This window comes from Dermacentor silvarum, chromosome 3, assembly GCF_013339745.2.
Source record: "Dermacentor silvarum isolate Dsil-2018 chromosome 3, BIME_Dsil_1.4, whole genome shotgun sequence".
NCBI classification, from domain to species: domain Eukaryota; kingdom Metazoa; phylum Arthropoda; class Arachnida; order Ixodida; family Ixodidae; genus Dermacentor; species Dermacentor silvarum.
Genome location: NC_051156.1, coordinates 109,887,823 through 109,907,695, shown reverse-complemented (window position 1 = coordinate 109,907,695; position 19,873 = coordinate 109,887,823).

Below are 19,873 nucleotides of genomic sequence, written 5' to 3'. Positions count from 1 at the left end.
AGCGAATTTCGATAGTGACGATATGCAAAAACGGTTGTATACCGTGCATTGGGTAAACGTTAAATAACCCCAGTTGGTCAAAATGAATCCGAAGCCCCCACTACGGCGTGCCTCATAATCATATCGTGGTTTTGGCACGTAAAACCCCCATTTACTTTTCTTTATTTTAGCGAGTGTTTTGTGCTTTTGTGTGCACTGTGCATTTTTATAATGAGGTATGCCTCAAAATACCTGCTAAAAAGTTGCATAATTTAAGCTAAATCTTCAGCTTGTTGCAAAATCGTACTTAACGGAGCTTCTCGGTATGACAACTATTAGGCAAGCTGCACGAAGATGTAGGCGAAACTAAAAATGCAGACAATAACGCTGCAAGAATTTGCCTTGTTCCACGTTTGCGCAACGTAGCGCGGTAGCTACCTGCGCCACGAAAATTAATCTGCGTAGATGAATAAGAATATGCATCATGGAACTTTTGTCGGACGATTTTTCGAGGTAGCACGCTTTTAAATATATGCTACTAATCTAAGTACAGTAAGTATTGGTAGATATTTTCAGACATTTTTTTGTGCGAATCATGCCTAGTTCATGTGCGATGGCAAACGGGAAAGGTTGCTAAAATATTTGTTAAGGATGAAATCGTCGTTTCATAACATCCACCGGAATATTCAAGCTTGATAAGCGTTAACACTACTTTTTACTCACCAATCGCCGAGAAGAATGCCGTAAAGAGACATTGACCAGCATACATATCATCTGCTTAGAAGATTTAGTAGGACGCAAGCGATAACACACTACTATGACGCCTATGTGTTTCCGAGGAATAGACTTACATTGCAGCCTTTGCAGTATTTTCTTTTGTTTTGTTTCTTAGTCCTTGTTTCACGACTGAGGAAGCTTCTGCTGCAAAAGAGAAAGGAAGAAATGGCACAGCTGCGAATGAATTCATTTGCCCAACTTGGTAGCGATAAAATCCGTTCTGTTCATTTGTCATATATTAGTGCTTGTCGGCGATTTGAACCCGCGGCGAACATCTTTCCGGGGCGGTCGCTCTACCAGCTTAGCTAACCACGAGGCTACCAGGACGAACTTTGCTTCAACTACAAAGCTTGTTGTTGAGAAACTCATGTGGGTTTCCTTCGTAGCTTCGAGCTACATAGGGGTGGATGTCAATTTTAGAGCGCCGCTCTTAGGCGCCCGTTCCTGTGTTCAGCGTCGGCGTGCCTCGGCGGCGTAACTGAACGGATGAGCACAGCGAAAGACGAAAGAGCGAACGCGTAGCGCAGCGGGGGAACGGCGAGAGCGAAGAGACCGCAAGGAAGAAAGCGGGGCTAGCCACCCTGAGCACCACCAAATGGCGATCATGTCCGCGCATCCGCGGCCGCGGTGGCCCTGGCCGGGGGGGGGGGGGGGAGGTGAGACAAAAATTGGACGTATATCTGCAAGTGACATCGAAATACGATAATCGTCTGCCATCCCTGATACGTAACACCCTCTCTTCTCACTCCTCCCACCCCTCATGCTCTTCCCTTCCCCTCTTACTCCTCTCATAATGGATGCAATACGGTTTTTGCTCAATTCAATTCAAATTTCCCGCGTTCGCCCTGCTCTCGCGCCATCTGTTGGGCCCTTTTATTACTGCTGGCTTAAAGCCGGTTACAGAGCCGCGGATTCAGTTGGCTTGTTTTCATTTATTTATTTACTTATTTATTCAGTTACCTCACAGGCTCCCGAAGGAGTATTGCGTGAGGGGGGAGATACAGGGAATTAGCAAAAAGAAAGGAGTACAAAGAAATTATACATTGTAAGCGGGTAAACGTGGTAGAACAAATATCTAACAATAGAAATAACGCGATAAATGAAACAAAACGACTGTGTGAAGTAGCAAAAAAGGTGTACCAAGAAATTATACAAATGGTTGCTAGTGAAGTTGAAAGAACGTCTCCAACAATGTTAACGCAATGCGAAACAAAAAAAATTAACAAAAACTATACAACTTCGCTAAAGGTAATACTTAGGTATGCAGTAAGGTTACTCGTGATGAATTATGGAAATAATATGCATAAGCGTGCTTTGAAGGAATCAGGGTCAGGAATGTCAACTATGTCGTTTGGTAGGTTATTCGCATGCTGAATGGCATGTGGTAAGGCGCATGAATTGAAGGCATTCGTTGGGCCAAAGGTACGCTGGAAATTAAGATGATTATGCAGACGCTGAGATGTACGAGAGGGACTAGTGAGCGGCACGGTGGATGGGCGCGTGCTACGAACTATTGTGTGAAACACACAAAGCAATGCTATGGTTCTTTATGACTCCAAAGATGAGTAGTGTAAGGTGCGTAGTATCTCTTCGACAACATTTCCAACTAGTTAATTTTGCATTTACTAACGCAAAAATCAGTCCAATGTGCATTCCTAATTAAATTAACGCTACATATCACGGTTATGTACATATATTTTGCGTCAAATAGATCTGAGGTTTCCTTTGGGCTGTATAATGTTGACGTATATGACCCGGGCCACCGGTGGTAGTAGCATGGTTTGTTTTAGCCGGGCACTTGAATCGAGTCTCAGATAGACGGGCAAAGTTTTTCGCGTTAGGTAGTTCAAGAAAGACTATCGTCTTTAAGAAAAGAACCAGAAAGGTTGCCTTCGCGCATAGCGTTCGTACAAGCGTTTTCCGGTAAACATTAAGGTGCATAAGGTGCAGTTGCCGGTAAGCGGTGACTGTGCGGCCGGTCTATACAGGGTGTTCAAAATTAAGCTTTATGGTTTTCTTAACATTAGGCACTGGCAGGCACGCAAAGAGCACCTGTACAAATAAGTTATGTGGCCAGGGGGTCAGAAAGTGAGATGATAATTATCGCTGTCGGCTGCCCAAATAACTAAAATTGAATAATGACCTTTTTTGTTGACTGGAGTAAGTGGATATGTTTGTATTTAAAAGTTGGAGGCAGTTGTCTTTCTACACAGTATCAGTTGGAAGAATTCTTCTTGCGTGTCAGTTCTACGAGGTAACCGATTCCAAATTTTAATTGTCGTTTGCAAGATTATGCATGCAAGAGAGTTAGGATCGGCTTAAAGCTCCTCCCAAATGTGATGCGGCTGTTGCGTGTGGCGCTTAGTCTGATAACACCCGCCGTGGTTGCTGAGTGGCTATGGTGTTGGGCTGCTGAGCACGACCTCGCGGGATCCCATCCCGGCCATGCCGGCCGCATTTCGATGGGGGCGAAATGCGAAAACATCCGAGTACTTAGATTTAGGTGCACGTTAAAGAACCCCAGGTGGTCCAAATTTCCGGAGTCCACCCCTACGGCGTGCGTCATAATCAGATCGTGGTTTTGGCACGTAAAACCCAATAATTTAATTTAATTTTTAAGTTTAGTCTGATAACGGCGCGGAGGCATTGGCAAACATAACTGTCCCCATTTCTCTCTCGACTGGTGAAATAAAGAAGTTGATGAACAGAGAACCGCTGCCGTAAGACGCGACTGCGCAACCTGTAACGATCGCGGCAGCTACCAGGCCGAGATAAAGGCGCGAGCGCAGATGCCGGAGGGCAGTGCGCGTGCGCAATGATGACTACACGAGAGGGCATGGTTCTTGCCTGGGATACACAAATAAAGTGACTGCTGATTTCCAAGTATTGTAAGTTTTATTGAAATCAAGAGCAACAACTGCACCATCAACAGCAGAAACAGTTTTAGCTTTGCTAACGAATATTTAATACTCGCGCTTTGAGTTTTGGTGTGGTTATGCACAAATCTCATGAAAACACTTCAGCCAACAGAATGTCAATGCCCCCCAAAATGGTGCAATTGCCTCCCTTTCACAGCAATGCAAAGAATAAACCGCTCTCGCGTCGGCTCGATAGCTCTGCGCCGTACATCGCAGCTATTATCTTGTGCTTCATAGTATTGACATCATTGGGCTGTGTTGCATAAACTCGATCTTTAATATAACCCCAAAGAAAAATGTCGAGCGGAGAAAGGTCAGAGGATGTCTGCGGCCAAAACATTGCTCCTGCACCCCCGATCCACTGTCGCGGAAAACGTGTGTCAAGCCAGCTCTTTGCCGTGATGGAGAAATGTGGTCGTGCTCCATCGTGCTGGAACCACACTTGGCGCAGGTCATTCAGGGAAAGATTGCAAATAAAGTCGTCGGCGACAACACCTAATATCTCTTCCGTGTATATATTTCTGTTGAAGTTGTCCTCAAAAAGGTACTGTCCAATGATCCTGTCCCAGAGTCCACACACACATTCACACTCCAGCGAACTTGATGCTTGTGCTGCCGCAACCAGTATGCATTTTCTTGTGACAAATAATGCGTTGTTGTGAATATTCACAGTGCCATTGCGGCAAGACCGAGCTTCATCTTTCCAAATTGTTCTACGTAAGAAGTACTTTTCGTCATCAATTTTGATCAGGCCCCAATTTCAGATGTCAACCCGCCTTTCTAAGTCCGCCTCACATAGGTCCAGGGGAAGGTAAACATGATAGGGATGAAACTTAAATTTTCTAAGCCCATTTGCGACTGTTCCAACGCTGCGACTGCAGCGATTGGCAATATGTCGGATGCTGCCCCACCGCAGTGGCTCAGTCAGCTAAGGCGTTGCCCTGCTGAGCACGAGATTACGGGATCGAATCCCGGCCGCGGCGGCCGCATTTCGATGGAGGTGAAGTGCCAAAACGCCCGTGTGCTTGCATTGTATTGCACGTTAAAGAACCCCACGTGGCCCAATTATTCTGAAGCCCTCCACTATGGCTTATTTCATAATAATTAGTTTTGGCAAGTAAAATCCCAGAAAAAACAAGAATGTGGGGCGCTAAGTTCTGGCATCGATGTTACGCATGCGACAACGTCGATTTCAATGTCTTCATCGACGATTCTCTTCCTGGTCTTTCTCGGACTATGGACTGACCCTGTTGTGCGAAAGCGCTGAAACACGTTTATGAAAGTAGGCCTAGTGGGAAGGGGACGGTGTGGGTGGCGAGCCGCGTACATCCGCATTGCCAGTGAGGCGTTGCCATTCATCTCAGCCATTGCAAGTACCACGCCTATTTTTTCTTCGGTAGAATATCTTTTCCCGCCAGAAGCTGGCAGATTAGCACGAAGGGACTCCACGTGGATATTCATGGTTATCCGTTCGTACAGAAGCGCCGCTATTCCAGAAGCACTCTAATAGTCGACAGTGAAGCTCACGCGTTCTCAAGATGATATCCTGGAGCGATCTCAAGTAATAGAAAAATGTGCGGGAAAATGATCTCCTGCTACCGCGCTTAACAGGATCATGCGTACTGCGTATGGCACACCGCGCTGTCATGTCTTGATTTCGCCAGCCGAGAGGGGAAGGGGAACAGGTATCATCTTTCCCCATGCTTCCGCCTTGTTGTCAGACTAAACGCCGCACGCAACAGCCGCGTCACATCAGGGAGGAGCTTTGCGCCGATCCTCACTATCTTGCATACGTAATCATGCGACAAGAATTGAAATTTAAAGCCGGATATCTCGGAGCAAATACATACTAGAAGAATTCTTCCAAGTGAAACTGTGTAGAAACACGTCCGCCTCTAACTTTTGAATACAAACATACACACTTATAAGGCCGTGAATAAAAAGGTTGATATTCAATTATAGTTAATTTGGCTGCTCGCAGCATCAATTATGACGCCACTTGTTGTCCCCCATGCAGGCCACATAACTTATTTTCACAAGTGGTCTTCTGATGCCTTCCAGTGCCTAACTTTAAGAAAACCATAAAGCTTAATTGTAAAACCCCGGTATGTAGCGCTGGGCGTCGAGGCTCTGCCAGTCGGTGCGAGGATCGGTGCAATGCCTCAATGTAGCAATCCACATCGCCAGTGGCCAGGGAGCAGGAAAGAAGAAGAATAGAAGCTCACTTAAGAAAGAAAACGATTGTTGGAAATACCGTTTCGAAGACTTGGCCTGGACTTAACACAACCTAATATTCTTTCGTTCGGGGCGTCCACTTTGGGATTCAGCCACAGGGATGCTTGCTTCGCTGTCCAAACGTTTTCTTACAAAATTAAAACAAATACCCTGCTAAATTCTATCATTTTTGTACTTTTAAAGAATTACTCATTCGATATGACTTTCCTGATTTACTTTAACATATAATTCTACGGTATTCAATGCTAATTCCATATATATTCGTCAATTTATCCTCCATAATAATTTGGAATAATCCACCATTTCTTGGCCAATCCCCCACCATGGGTAGCAGCCACATACGTGATAAGCAACGACAACAACAACAATGTCGCAATAAATTGAAAGAGCCACTATGTCTTCATAGAAACTTTGCATTCGCGCAGTCGAGACCTGGAACCTCCAAATGAAGATCAAGTTCGACATCACGCGCCGTGAGGGGCGACCCGTCATCGTGGGCTTTCAACAAGATGCCGAGAGATACGTCGGGCTGCCGGAGGACACTACCACCCCAAGTCTTCTGGAGACGATTTCCAATATAGCCGGCGGTACTGTAGATGATCTCGTCACTCAAGGTAGTGTGACTGTCAGCATGAATCTTGATGATTTTGCGTCTTCGTTAGTGAGCATCCCACCAGCACGGGAACTAGTATATATAGTCTAGTAAACAAACAAACAGATCTTGTCACATATCCAGTGCCGAGAATTGATGAAATCATCGACGATACGGGAGGACGTCAATGGTTTTCCCGCATTGACCTGTGCAAGGGATATTGGCAGGTACGACTAAAAGAGACTACTCAAAAATTTACAGCATTCGTTACTCCTTTCGGCATATATGAGTACAATAGGCTTCCGTTTGGATGGAAAAACTCCGGTTCATGGTTCCGAAAAATGATGAACGATGTGCTCCAGCACTTCATCGGAAAATTCTGTAATGTGTACGAGGACGACATAATTGTACACCCGGAAACAAGATAAGATCATTAAGAGCTCCTAGGAAAGGTCCTTGAAGCGCTCAGTTAGCTCGACTCAAGAAAAACACAAAGATTGAGTTCTTGTGGAGGAAAGGGGTATTCCTTGGACGAGTATTTGATGGAAGAGCAAAAGGCACTAAAGAGGAGAGCGTTCAGCGCATCAAGAAGCTGTAAAACCATACCACATTCCTTGTTTAAGAATGTTCCTTGGGCTCGCAGGTCACTTCCGCGCGCTTATAAAAGACTATGCGAGAAAAACAAAATGTCTCACTGAACTGACACAGAAAGGCATGCCGTTCGTATGGTCCGAAGAATGTGAGAATAGCTATCTGGAAATTGTGCGAGAAATTTTATCGGACCCTGTGCTGAAACTCCCAGACTTTGACATGTCGTTTGAACTTTACACAGATGCTTCTCATTAGGCTGCTGGTGCCATCGTTTATCAGCGAGACGAAAATGAGCAACCTGGCAAGGAACTAAAGGTCATCGGATACTATTCTTGTAAATTCACGAAATCGCAAGAAAACTACACAGCAACGGAAAAAGAAGCACTAGCAGTCGTTATGGGCATAAGGTACTTCAGAAGTTACCTGGAAGGCAAACACTTTAAGCTCTTCACTGGTAATCAGGCATTGACATACCTCTTGGAACTTGCAACGCCAAATGGCAGAATTGCCCGCTGGGTGAGCGAAATTCAACAATTCAGCTTCTACATAACGCAAAGATCAGGCCAGAGGCGTCAGGACGCTGACGCGTTGTCACAACTCCATCTGCCGTGGGTAATTACCACTTGCTGCAGCTACCAAGCCCATGTTGCTGCTGTGCGACCGTTGTTCAGTGCGCTCATGTTGTTCAGTTGTGAGTTTTATTATCGGGTGACGTAGAGTCAGACCCCGGCCCTGATCCTATTCTCGTGGAACTACAAAAGTTTTCCGCGGGCCAGTCAACGCTAATAAGCGAAGTACGGGGACTACAGAACCAACTATTGTGTTTTTCTGGCCTTCTGCGCTGAACCTGTGTATTGTATATATTGCTTTACCAGCAGTAAACCAGTGGTTGTTAGTTCAGCGCCTTGTCTGTCTACTCACTTCGTCCCGTCCTAGTGCTGTTTGTTCCCGTCCTAATGATGTACCAACCAGCCCAGACACACACGTTCGTTGAAACCTACATCTTGATAACTTTCGCGACTTGGTACAATATTTGAAAGTAACGAAATTAATCCTTTGGTGAGGTGTTATATAAATACATGGCCAAATTCCACATTGGCCAACACAATGTGAAACCAGCAGAGAAGACCTCCGGAAGGATGGTTTGCTGGGCGAGATGGTAATTCCACTATAGGGGGCGAGCAGCGAGAAAAAAAAAGGACTTATTACGAAGTAAAGGCCTGCAGTGTCCACTTTCCTTGCCTTCATGATAAGTCTTTTTTTCGTGGTGCTCACCTCAAGAAAAAAGACCTTGACTTCAAAATAAATATTGAGCACTCATTCTAGCTGCATTCCGGAAAATGTGGCTCCGATTCCATTGCCATTCCACCCGCCCAAGTTGTGTCACCATTCCTTTTTCAATTCCACTCCACGGGTCTGCAAATGTAGAATGATTCCGAATGCGAAAACACCCGTGTACTTAGATTTAGGTGCACGTTAAAGAACCCCAGGTGGTCCAAATTTCCGGAGTCCCCCACTACGGCGTGCCTCATAATCAGAACTGGTTTTGGCACGTAAAACACCATAATTTAATTTTTAGAATGATTCCGGAATCAATGCAACTTCGGAGTAGCCACTCCGCAACTCTGGTAACAACGATGGGTTTCTGCTTCCAAGAAAGCTCACGTATGTATACCGATACTCTTATGTATTATCCAGTCATGCAGAATAAAAACAACTTTGCGCTCGTCCTCGTGCGCAAAACAGGAGGTGCTGCGCATTAAGATTCCGGATGACATACGAGCTTCACAAAGAGTGCGAAGACACATCAGGCGCCACCTGAATGAAAGGTTTCGTCAGAGATCGAACAACTTCTTTGCTCAATACAGGCAAAAAACCAGCGGATTCAAGTTTGCACATTTAATATAACTACGCAAGCCTGCAGAGCTGCTCTATGTACTATCGTTTCATGAATGCTTATCAATAAAGAAAGTTAACGAAGAGTACATCTAGCTGAATTCCGGATCCAGTGGCCAAACCATGTACCATATAGCTTCATCCACAGATCATACTGAAGCGGTTGTGGGTACAATGGGTCCTACGTTTTCACCAGATGAACTCTTAGTGGCAACAGCTTACACAAACGAACGGTCATCTGCCGGTCACGAAGGCTCACCGGCTACGAGGCTCACGCACATCCATTCATTCACTGCTGTCTTCGTCTGATAAGGTTACCACAACTCGCAAACAGTGGTAATGTTCCTTCAGCATGAAAGCTGGCCAGATTTACTCCTAGAATCAAACTAAGTAAACCAACCAAGGGCGCTAGAACTTAAAATGATTCCAAACTGTTTTGATTCCAAACTCCTGACGTCAAATTTACGTAACCACTGACGCAAGCATCGGGTGGTGACCCGCAGTGTTCTCTGAACAACCCAATCAATAACTCTCCTCGTTTATAGGAGGTCACCTTTGTTCGCTTTCACAACCAATAACATTGTCTACACTCAGTGGTTTTTCTTATCTAATTGGTTGACAAGAGGCAAGGAGCACGCTCTAGTGGAGAGGGTTTCGATGGAGCCGAGCCAGCACAGTTAAAATAGATAACCGCATGAAGAGGGTGGTGCCGGCTTCTCCGATTGGTCCGCTTTGCCTTACTTAGCTTGCGATGGCTGGTAGAAAATAGCGGCCTGCAACGGAAGGATAAGAATGCCGCTAAAACTGATCCTCAGCAAGGAAGAGTTAGCAGAATGATGTCGTATGCATGCCGACAGGGCTCGATAACGTTTTACAGCCACGCAAAAGGTCTATCAAGTTTATCAAATACATGCTCACCGGCAGGTGCGAGTAGCGAGGGTCTGAGCGATCGGCAGGCAGCCATCTTCTATTCCTTTCGGATCGGGGCAGTCTGTGGCTATTCAGAAAAAAAAGTTTCAGTTTTGTTCGGCATATAATGCATTTTTTGCGCACATGCCACTTTGACGTGAGTTTTCGCGGCTTTGGGAGGTCGTGTGACAGACAGGAGTATTGGGCATAGCCGGAAAACATTGGACCAATAGCAGATGCTTAATGGTGAAAAGGCGTCGAATCAGGAGTGATTGTTTTTCGTTTGTGCGGTTTACTAATGTATAATCAATGTGAACACGTTATATCAGATGGGGAGCTATCGCGGTTTTCATGACGTCGCGTGACAGACAGGCGAAGTTGGGAGTGGCCCGAAAATGTTTTGACCAATCGTGCAGGCCGATTGCAGAAATTGGAATCAAAACAGTTTGGAATCAATTTATGTTATAGCGCCCCAAGCCTTGCTTCGTTTCAATCCTTATTCGCTGTGTCGGTAAGGTAATAAAAGGAATTATTCATAATAGCTTCAATTGCTTCCTAGAAACACATGTACTTTCAAGAAATGAGCATAATTCAGCAAAACAAATCGGAAATGGACAAAATACTTGTTCTTGCTTAATCAACAGAAAAAAGAACAGTGTATGTGCAATGGGCCGGTATTTTGTAGGGATGCCTTATGACTTATTCTATACTAGTCTTATCATCCACCGCTCACGGCCGGCTCATCCCGATGATAACGCGAGCGGACCGTCGCTCTGACCACTGACAAAGCGCGATAAGCGTGAAAAAGCATTAGCACCAGAAAGACATCGCTACAAAATACCGGCCCTGGAATCGCATCCCTTAGACATCAAAGCCGCCATTAGCAGCCTTCTTCAAATGACATTCATAAATGCGCTCCAGACTGTTGGTACTAGGCAAAACGTTTACTCCTGTGTTTTGAGGTATCTGAGAGGACGGCAACCTTTCATCGCTATACTAAATGCTAAATGTCCTACTATGGCCTCAAAAAAAGAGTCCTTCAAGGCGCTCTACTCAACCACAAGAGATCCAACATACATCTGAACAAGTGCTTGCTAAAAATTTTGCATCACGCTGTAGAAAGACATCTGTATTTACAGTGTGTACGGTTCTCGTCAACATATTCAACGGAAGCTCCAGAGAGCACTCTATAATGTGTCGGCGTGTCTAGCAGCTAGAGACAAACACTTATCACCTGAAATGGGTGTTGCCATCACACTCACCTGCAAGGAGATGGGTTGATAGTCACTGATACTTGGCGGTCAAGCCCTTCCTGATACTTGAACTCAAACATTTTCTCGCCTCATGATTGACCGGAACCTCTCATCGTCTCCGATCTTAAACAATTATTTGAGCGGATTAGCAGGGAAAGCAATGGAGCAGCCATTGAGACCTCATGGTGCATCTTAGCATTCCCTACGCCAGGTAGGTGCTATGCTTCCACTTCTACAACGGCTATCCCCTACAAGCAAGAAAAACCTTGAAGCGGCGCGTGATAATTGTTTGTGCATATGTCTCAAACATTTCTGAACACTTCTGTTGAACTGTTCCAGAAGCTCAATTCTTTCCTCCTAATATCTTAAACGTCCAAGAAACACGCCGTTTTACCTTAGTCTTCTAGTTAAAATGAAGAATATTAAGGAAAAGTTTCTTAGCCGCACGGCTCAGATAGCCCGTGGACGATGTCTTTTTTCCACATAGGACAATTTTTTCCCCAGATATCACTGGGCGTGGAGAAAAGGGCGCCCACAAGGCTTGCCTCCTCTCAGGCTTGTCTAACCTGGCATGGCGCTCCTTGAATGTGTTGCCATCCTCTACTGTGGAACGATTTGAAGATGTTTTAGCTCGTTCTCCAAAAAACTTACCTGATGCCAGCTCATACAAGGATCGTCGAGGAATCATTGTGTAGACATTTGGTGCAGCAGTAACTACAGTATGCCGAAATTTCTCCTCGCTGCGCAAACGTGCGACGTGCATGAATGACTGCTGTGTTTGTAAGTATTACGAATAATTTTGGCTGTACTGCTTTTAACTCGACAAAGAGCAGCGGTGTCTGTGTGTTGCCAGAGTGAATAAAAATATTCTCATTATCTGATCGCTTGGCTTGGGAACTAAAACATAGGAGGGCTGGTGCAGAGTCAACCAAATTGGAACCGCAATATATCTAAGTGGCAATTGGTAAAAAATATTTGTGTTTGGTAACGCCATTGTTCTGACGCAACTGTGCTACACCTACATTTTCCTCCTGTAAGAGGCTTATAGCGAGGCTTATAGCGTGGTAACACTAGCATGATACCAGAACAATTTGCTTCAGCATTGCATCTTTTCCCCGTGCAGGAGTAATATCTAAAGGGGATGGCATACATTTTCCTCCTGTAAGAGGCTTATAGCGAGGCTTATATCGTGGTAACACACGATCACTGTGGTTGGTAAACTAGCATGATACCAGAACACTGTGCTTCGGCATTGCATCTTTTCCCCGTGCAGGAGTAACATCTAAAGGGGATGGCATAACAAAAAAAATCACAGCATATCCACGGGGTGAATGATGATGAGTGGGCGAAGCTCCGGAGGGAACCATCGGATCTCCCGCTTAAGGGGACGCTAGCACAAACGCGTTAGAAACATGCAGTACTCTCTAGTAAGGGGGAGCGGCCACAGCGTCTTACGCAGCCATTTACACATGCCGGAACGTGCACCGCATTTGCCGACGCCATCACATGACTGCTGAGAGAGCAGTCCCCCCGTATTCATAAACGCTCCTCGACTTGAACTTGACTTGCCACCGCCTTGGGCAGCGCGTTCGAAACGCGTTGAAGGTAAGGCGGAGAGGCCACAGCGTCTTACACCAGCTTCTTACACGGGCCGTAACGCGCTAGCACAAACGCGTTAGAAACGCGCTAGAAACGCGGCCTTTCGTTAATGTTGGGTATTTATTGCCATCGTGGTGCGTGTGTCTATGTGCGCTTCGTGGCGTAGTGCGGAATCGAACCAGGGACCCCTCGCTTCCGAGCGCGTGGCGTTAGCCCACTACGCCACGAGGCGTGTAATTGTGCTGTTCAATGTGGCAATAAAAAAAAAGCTTCGTGGCGTAGTGGTTAGCGCCGCGCGTTCGGAAGCGAGGGGTCCCTGGTTCGATTCCGCGCTACGGACACAACTTTCGGAATTTTTTTTTCATAAAACGCCGGAAGCATTCTCCGGAAGCCGGAAGCTGGCTTCCGGAACCGGAAGCGGAACAGGAAGTGGAACCGGAACCGGAAGTGGAACCGGAAGCGGAAGTCGGCTTCCGGTTATACTATACGTATACATATATATATGTATATATGGGTATACATACATATACGGACACACAACGCCATCTATTGAGCAATTCATAAAACTAGACGTGGCTACCTACTACGACGGGGACGAACGGGTGCCGCTATAAGGAGCTTCGCCCCTAAAAATGTGACGGCTATTTATGAGTACACAACTTCCATAAAGCGGGGGAGTGCGCCGTAGACGACTGGCCAAACGAGACCGAACGAAAAAATTGTTCTGAACACCTTGCCGATTTTAATTTTTAATGATGCCCGTTTCTACAGGTCAATCGGCCAATTTGGTCTCATCTTTTGCAAAAAAATAAGAAAAAAATGCACGGTCAAACAGTGCAACAACACCCATCATCATGCCGCATGCTCGTTCTATTGAACCAACAGCTCGCTACAGAACAAACAGAACAACCTAGCAGGTACCATTGAATAGGACGCTCGCGCAGTCTGTAGCTGGCCAATCGATAACTCATATTGCATGCCCAACATGTTTAATTTGCACCCGGAAACCGCGTCCAGCAAACGAGGTAGTGGCACAATGTATCGTAACGGTTGCTAGAGCCTTGTAAATGTGTTTAAAGCGCCTTATTACTTTAGCATAAAATTACTATTTGTATTTAGCAAAAAAAAGTAGAGTGATAGGATTGATTTAATCTACATACAACAACTTGAATGCTTGTCAAAGTAAACAGCACAACGTATTCTGTAGCAGAACGGTATACACGGTGCTAAAATTGCTACGTATGTTTCCTGATTACTCACTGCTGCTAAGCCACAGCTCAGAATTAGCAGGGAGAATGCTGCAGTAAGCGTATACCTGCGAAGCGAATTTTTAGAAATACACCACTGTTTCCAGAGGCTCTTTGGGCAAGTTGGCCCAGCCCCAACTTTACGTCGGCCAACACCCAAATTTTAGTTGGCCCACCCCTAGACCTGAAATTGACCGAGGCCCAAACTTATGTTGGTGCAACCCCAAATTTAGGTAGGCCAACTTGCAAATTTCAAGTTGCCCCCCCCCCCAAATTTCTAGTTAGTCCAACCTAAATTTTAGTTTGCCCACGTCCAAATTTTAAGTTGGCCAACCTCCGAATTTCCAGTTGGACCACACCCAAGCTTAACATGTCCCACTCACAAAATTAACGTTGGCTCACCCCGAAATTTCAGTTGGCCCATCCATACTATAAGCATCGCCATGCATTTTCTATGGAGCCCTAAGTATTCCTATGGGTATTCTGTCCGATAATTTTTTTTCTTTTAATTGTTTCTTATCGCGTTTAAGCTGCAAATCATGTACGTTTACAGTATTAGGGCGATTAACTTCGCTAATAACGCATTTCTGTGCAGATACAAGGCCTTACCCGTTTCACGACTATTTTCTCGTGACGGAGCTGGGGTACTCGCCAAAGAATGATCACGCAATAACAGTGTCACTATATAGTTACACCAGTGACCATGTAAACCATGTAGACCAGTCATCTGAACCTACCAGGGGGTTTGGGCGCGCTGAGGCATATCGGGCAATAAAACAGCGGATGAGGCGGCTGGTAAGGGTCACAAGCACAGAAGCTTGCGGAAGGAAATTTTCATAACAACTGAGGCATTGGCATTCCAAAAGTGGTACGTTCTTAAGTAGCGGAAATGACTCTGGTCTCTTCCCCTCGTGCATTATAAATTAGTAGTGACCCATTGCTAGCTGAGAGAGATGCCACGTGTTGACCCAGTTGGTCTGAGAGACTGACAGCTAGCTCTTGTTGTCAGAGTGAATATATGTATAAAATCATTTTCTCCCTTGCCAAGTTCAAGGCTCTGTCTCTATTCTCCCCAAATAGCAATGGCGACCTCAGCCTTCGCGTTAGAAGACGCACATCGCAACAGTGATGGCAGCTCTGGGATTCCAAGATGGAATAGCGCCACATTGTTGGCTGAAGTAGGTTCACAAGAGCCCCACTCCCAACACGTCTTGAGTTCTCATTGACTGTTGGCTCTCATTCCTTGAGCAGCTATTCCTGTTTGTATTTTGAAAGACAACGCTCGTTTGGCGTCAACCCTGAAACAACCGGATCGAATGTCGAGGATCGTGCCGAAGTATTCAATAAAATGTCTACTCAAATTATTTCGCTTGGGAAACCCTTTGCAAATGACAGGAACGTTACACAGAAGCAAACTCTTTTGCCAAGACTCTTCTCAGGGCTGTCTTTAACTGGATGCCATCTTCATCATTTACTGGTTCCTGAAATGTCTTATCCGTGAAAAGTGCATACACGTTGCCTTCAATAGGACATGCACTAGACCCCGGACTGCGTAGAACGTCCACAGCTATACCAATTTCTATCACACATATGTTTGGTTCTATCAACAGTGGTGTTGCGAATGTGCTGCTGAGAGAGGGAACACAGAGTGCTTCACAAGGAGCAGCTTCATCTGCGCCCAATCTATATCGTTCCCGGCATATCAGGAAGTAGGCCCACGCTGCCATTGTCCTCGTGGTCATCTCGTCTGTGCTAGCGAGGCAGGCTTCGTAGAAAATTTGAAAGTGAATAGTTTTCCTCGGCTACCGCTGTACTTTTCGGAATCTGACCATCTCTGGCTTAATGACATCACTGCGTCCGCGTGCGTGACGTGGTGCGGTAATGAGACATTGGATTCTCCTGCAGCACTTGCTGTCTACAATTGTACGCGCGCGAGATTACTTCGTTTAGTGTAGCGTTACAGGAAATGATTTTTTGAGCTCTCGCGTCTCTTGTGCGGCACCTTGCACCGCATAATATTGTTACGGGGAGATTTACAGAAAAGGGGGTTTATTTAAACTATCTACAAGGAGACTAAATGTTGGCCAGCAACAAGAAAGATGGCGAACCACAGTTTCACCTCTTCCTCGTCTCGTCGGCTCTATGCTTCAGCATCTTCTTTGTCCGCCGGACAACTGGCTCATAGCGCTACCCTCCGGCGGCGAAAGCACCGACTCGGTGCAGGTGAACGAAGGCTACATGAAAAAAAGTAAAACTAGCACACAAGGTATTAAGGGGTGTCCGGGGCACGATAGAGCTTGAGACGGACAACGTGTACAATGTCCTTGCGGAGAGGAGCACAGGATGACGAAGGCAGAAGTGGAGCGATTTCACAAGTGACATCAGTCACTTGGCGAACACGCGATATGGACCAGTGTCCTGGAAGAGCAGTTTTTCGGATAAGCCAACGCGTCGTGAAGGGGACCACAGGAGAACGAGCGATCCAGGGACAAAGTGGGTGGTCATGTGGTAGCTGTTGTAGCGAGACTGCTGGTGCATTTGGGACTCAGAAAATTGAGTGCGAGCAACTTGACGTGCATGGTCGGCAGGTGCAATAGTCTCTTGAGCATATTCAGTGGGTGGGCACCCAAAAGAAGGCACCAGGGTGTCCATGGGCAATGTAGGGTTTCCACCGTATAAGACGAAGAACGGCGAATAACCAGCGGTCTCATGTCTGGAAGTGTTGCACGCGAATGTTACAAAGGGTAGTGCAACGTCCCAGTGATGGTGGTCGGCAGACACATACATGGCCAACATGTCGGTAAGGGTGCGGTTCTGGCGTTCTGTCAAGCCGTTCGGCTGTGGATGGTACGCTGTAGTCAGTTTATGTTGCGTCGCGCAGGATCTTAGAATGTCATCGATCATCCTGGACAGAAACTGTCTGCCGCGGTCAGTGAGCAGTTGCCGAGTAGCTCCGTGATGGAGTATGACGTTATGCAGCAAGAAGTCTGCAACGTCGGTGGCACAGCTAGTGGGGAGTGCACGCGTAATGGCAAACCGCGTCGCATAACCTGTGGCAAAGGCGACGCACTTGTTCCCCGAGGCGGATAGGGGAAACGGACCAAGTAAATCGAGGCCGACACGGTGAAAATGCTCGTAAGGAATATCCAGAGGCTGAAGATGGCCTGCAGGCTGCAGAGTCAACTTTTTTCGGCGCTGACAAAGGTCGCATGAGCCCACGTAACGGCGCACTGAGCGGAACATCCCAGGCCAATAGAAACGGCGGCGTTCGCAGTCGTATGTGCGTGACACGCCAAGATGTCCCGCCGTTGGTGCGTCGTGAAGCTGCGCCAGGACAGTGAAACGGAGGTGAGCCGGGATGACTAATAACAGGTCAGGACCACCAGGGAGTAAACTGCGACGATATAACGTGTCGTTTCGGAGTACAAAGAGGCGGAGGGAAGGATCAGGAGCGTGGGAGTGCAATTTTTCGATGATCTTGCGTAGAGACGTGTCAAAGCGTTGTTCGGCAGCGATGTTGAAGAGCTGAGAGATGGAAAGAACACACGGGCTGGAGTCGCTCACGGCAGCGTCCGGTGGATCTACTGGGTATCTGGAGAGGCAGTCGGCATCCTGGTGCAAGCGGCCGCACTTGTAAACGACGGTATACGAGTATTTTTGAAGTCACAGTGCCCAACGACCAAGGCGACCAGTGGGATCTTTGAGAGAAGACAGCCAGCAAAGAGCATGGTGGTCAGTAATGACGGTGAAGGGTCGGTCGTAGAGGTAAGGGCGAAACTTGGCGATGGCCCAAACTAGTAGCGAGACACTCTCGCTCTCTGATCAAATAGTTTTGCTCAGCCGAGGAAAGAAGGCGACTGGCATAAGCAATAACGCCGTCCTGACCATGCTGACGTTAGGCTAGAACTGCGCCGATTCCATGGCCACTGGCGTCGGTACGGACTTCTGTGGGCGCAGATTCGTCGAAGTGAGCCAACACTGGTGGTGATGTAAGTATACCTATCACCAACATCTTAGTGCGGCAGGTCATTGCGGGCAGGAAAATGCGAGGACCGGCTGTCTTCCGGGCGGTAAGTGTACGCGGGACGAGGAGACGAAATCTGACGATAGCGACAATGGCGGGAAATTTGACATACTCCATCGCAATTAAAGCATATTGGCTTGTCGTCATGTGTGCGCCATTGGTTTCGGTCGCGGTATTGGAGGTAGGGTCGATCGTGGGCGTGCAGGTCGAAAGAAATTGCCGACCGTAGGGCTACTTACAGAACAGATCGGACGGATGCCTGCGTTCGCCAGCTCTTCGCGTACGACAGCTTGAATCAGATATACTGCCGGGCGGGACTCGTCGTAAGAACGCATCGGGGGAACCGACGGAGACGCAGCCTCAATTTCTCGCCGCACAAGACGCAGCAAGTTTTCGCCACCAGGCGGCTGGACGTCTTCACACGATATGAGCTAGCGGCGGTATTCGGGAGCCGAACGAATTGTTGTCACGCCGGCTCTTTGGTTCTTCAAAGCGTCGGCACTCTCTTATAATGTCGTCGACCGTCGAGTAGTCCTTGTATACGAGTAAATTAAAGGCTTCGTCTGCGATGCCTTTAAGAATGTGGCTGACCTTCTCAGCTTCGAGCATCTTCTCATCGACGCGCCGACAGAGTGCTAATACATCTTGAATGTACACAACGTACGGTTCAGTAGATGTTTGGGCCTGGCACGAAAGTTCCTTCTTGGCGGTTCGCTGGCGGCCAAGTGGCTTCCCAAAGAGTTCCTGCAGTTTCTGCTTGCAAGTGTCCCAACTGGTTAATTCCTCCTCGTGTGTTCGGAACCAAACACGGGCCGTTCCCTTGAGGTAACAAATGATGTTAGCCAGCATTATAGTCGGGTCCCAATGGTTGCTCTTGCTGGCGCGTTCGTATTCGATTAGCCAGTCTTCAACGTCCTTGTTGTCAGTGCCCGAGAAGGCACCAGGGTCCCGGAGTTCAGTCAAGACAATCGGTGCTGTGGTAGCCGAAGCCGGAGCAGCGGGCCTCAGTCGACATGGTGGAAGGGCCCACGAGATTCCCGCTTCGAAGTTCCGTGATGTGCTGGTGATGTACCCCACACTTCCACCATGATGGTACGGGGAGATATACAGAAAAGGGGGCTTATTTACACTATGTACAAGGAGACTAAATGTTGGCCAGCAACAACAAAGATGGCGAACCACAGTTTCACCTCTTCCTCGTCTCGTCGGCTCTATGCTTCAGCATCTTCTTTGTCCGCCGGACAACTGGCTTATAACAATATTAGCGTGCTTACTCGGTGCGCTAATGACGGCGTTTCTGCGCCACAATTCTTTCAGGGTGCGGGCATGCTTTGCTGCAAGTTTCCAAAATCGTTCATTTACGGAAGCAGACTCCAAAGAAACACAACCCATCTTGCACGAAGAAAATGAGTGAGGACGTTTTTCACGCCTTTGTTATTGCGTTCTGGTAGGCGCCTAAAGACACCACGGTGAGAGAATAACTTTGAGTGAGTTGCAATTTAGTGGAAATGAAGTTCTACTGTGCACCAATAGGCACCCAAAAAGCACTAAATGTATGCGTTACCTCCCAGAATTTCAGCTGAACGCACCTTACCATGACTGTCTACGGTGATGTGTTTAGTACTAAATCACTGTAGCGACGCAACATATTGTCACCGTTAAAACGACTTATGTGTTAAGTGTGTACTCCAACGGTACTCCTCTTTCGCACTTCCCTAAGAACACGCGGTGCCATCAAGCGACTGCGCCGCGACACCTGCTTATGGCCTCCAAAATGGATAGCGTGGCGGTGCGCGCGAACCCTAATAAACTCGTCATGAAGCAGCCGGGCTTCTCTCTCGAGCTTCTGTGTG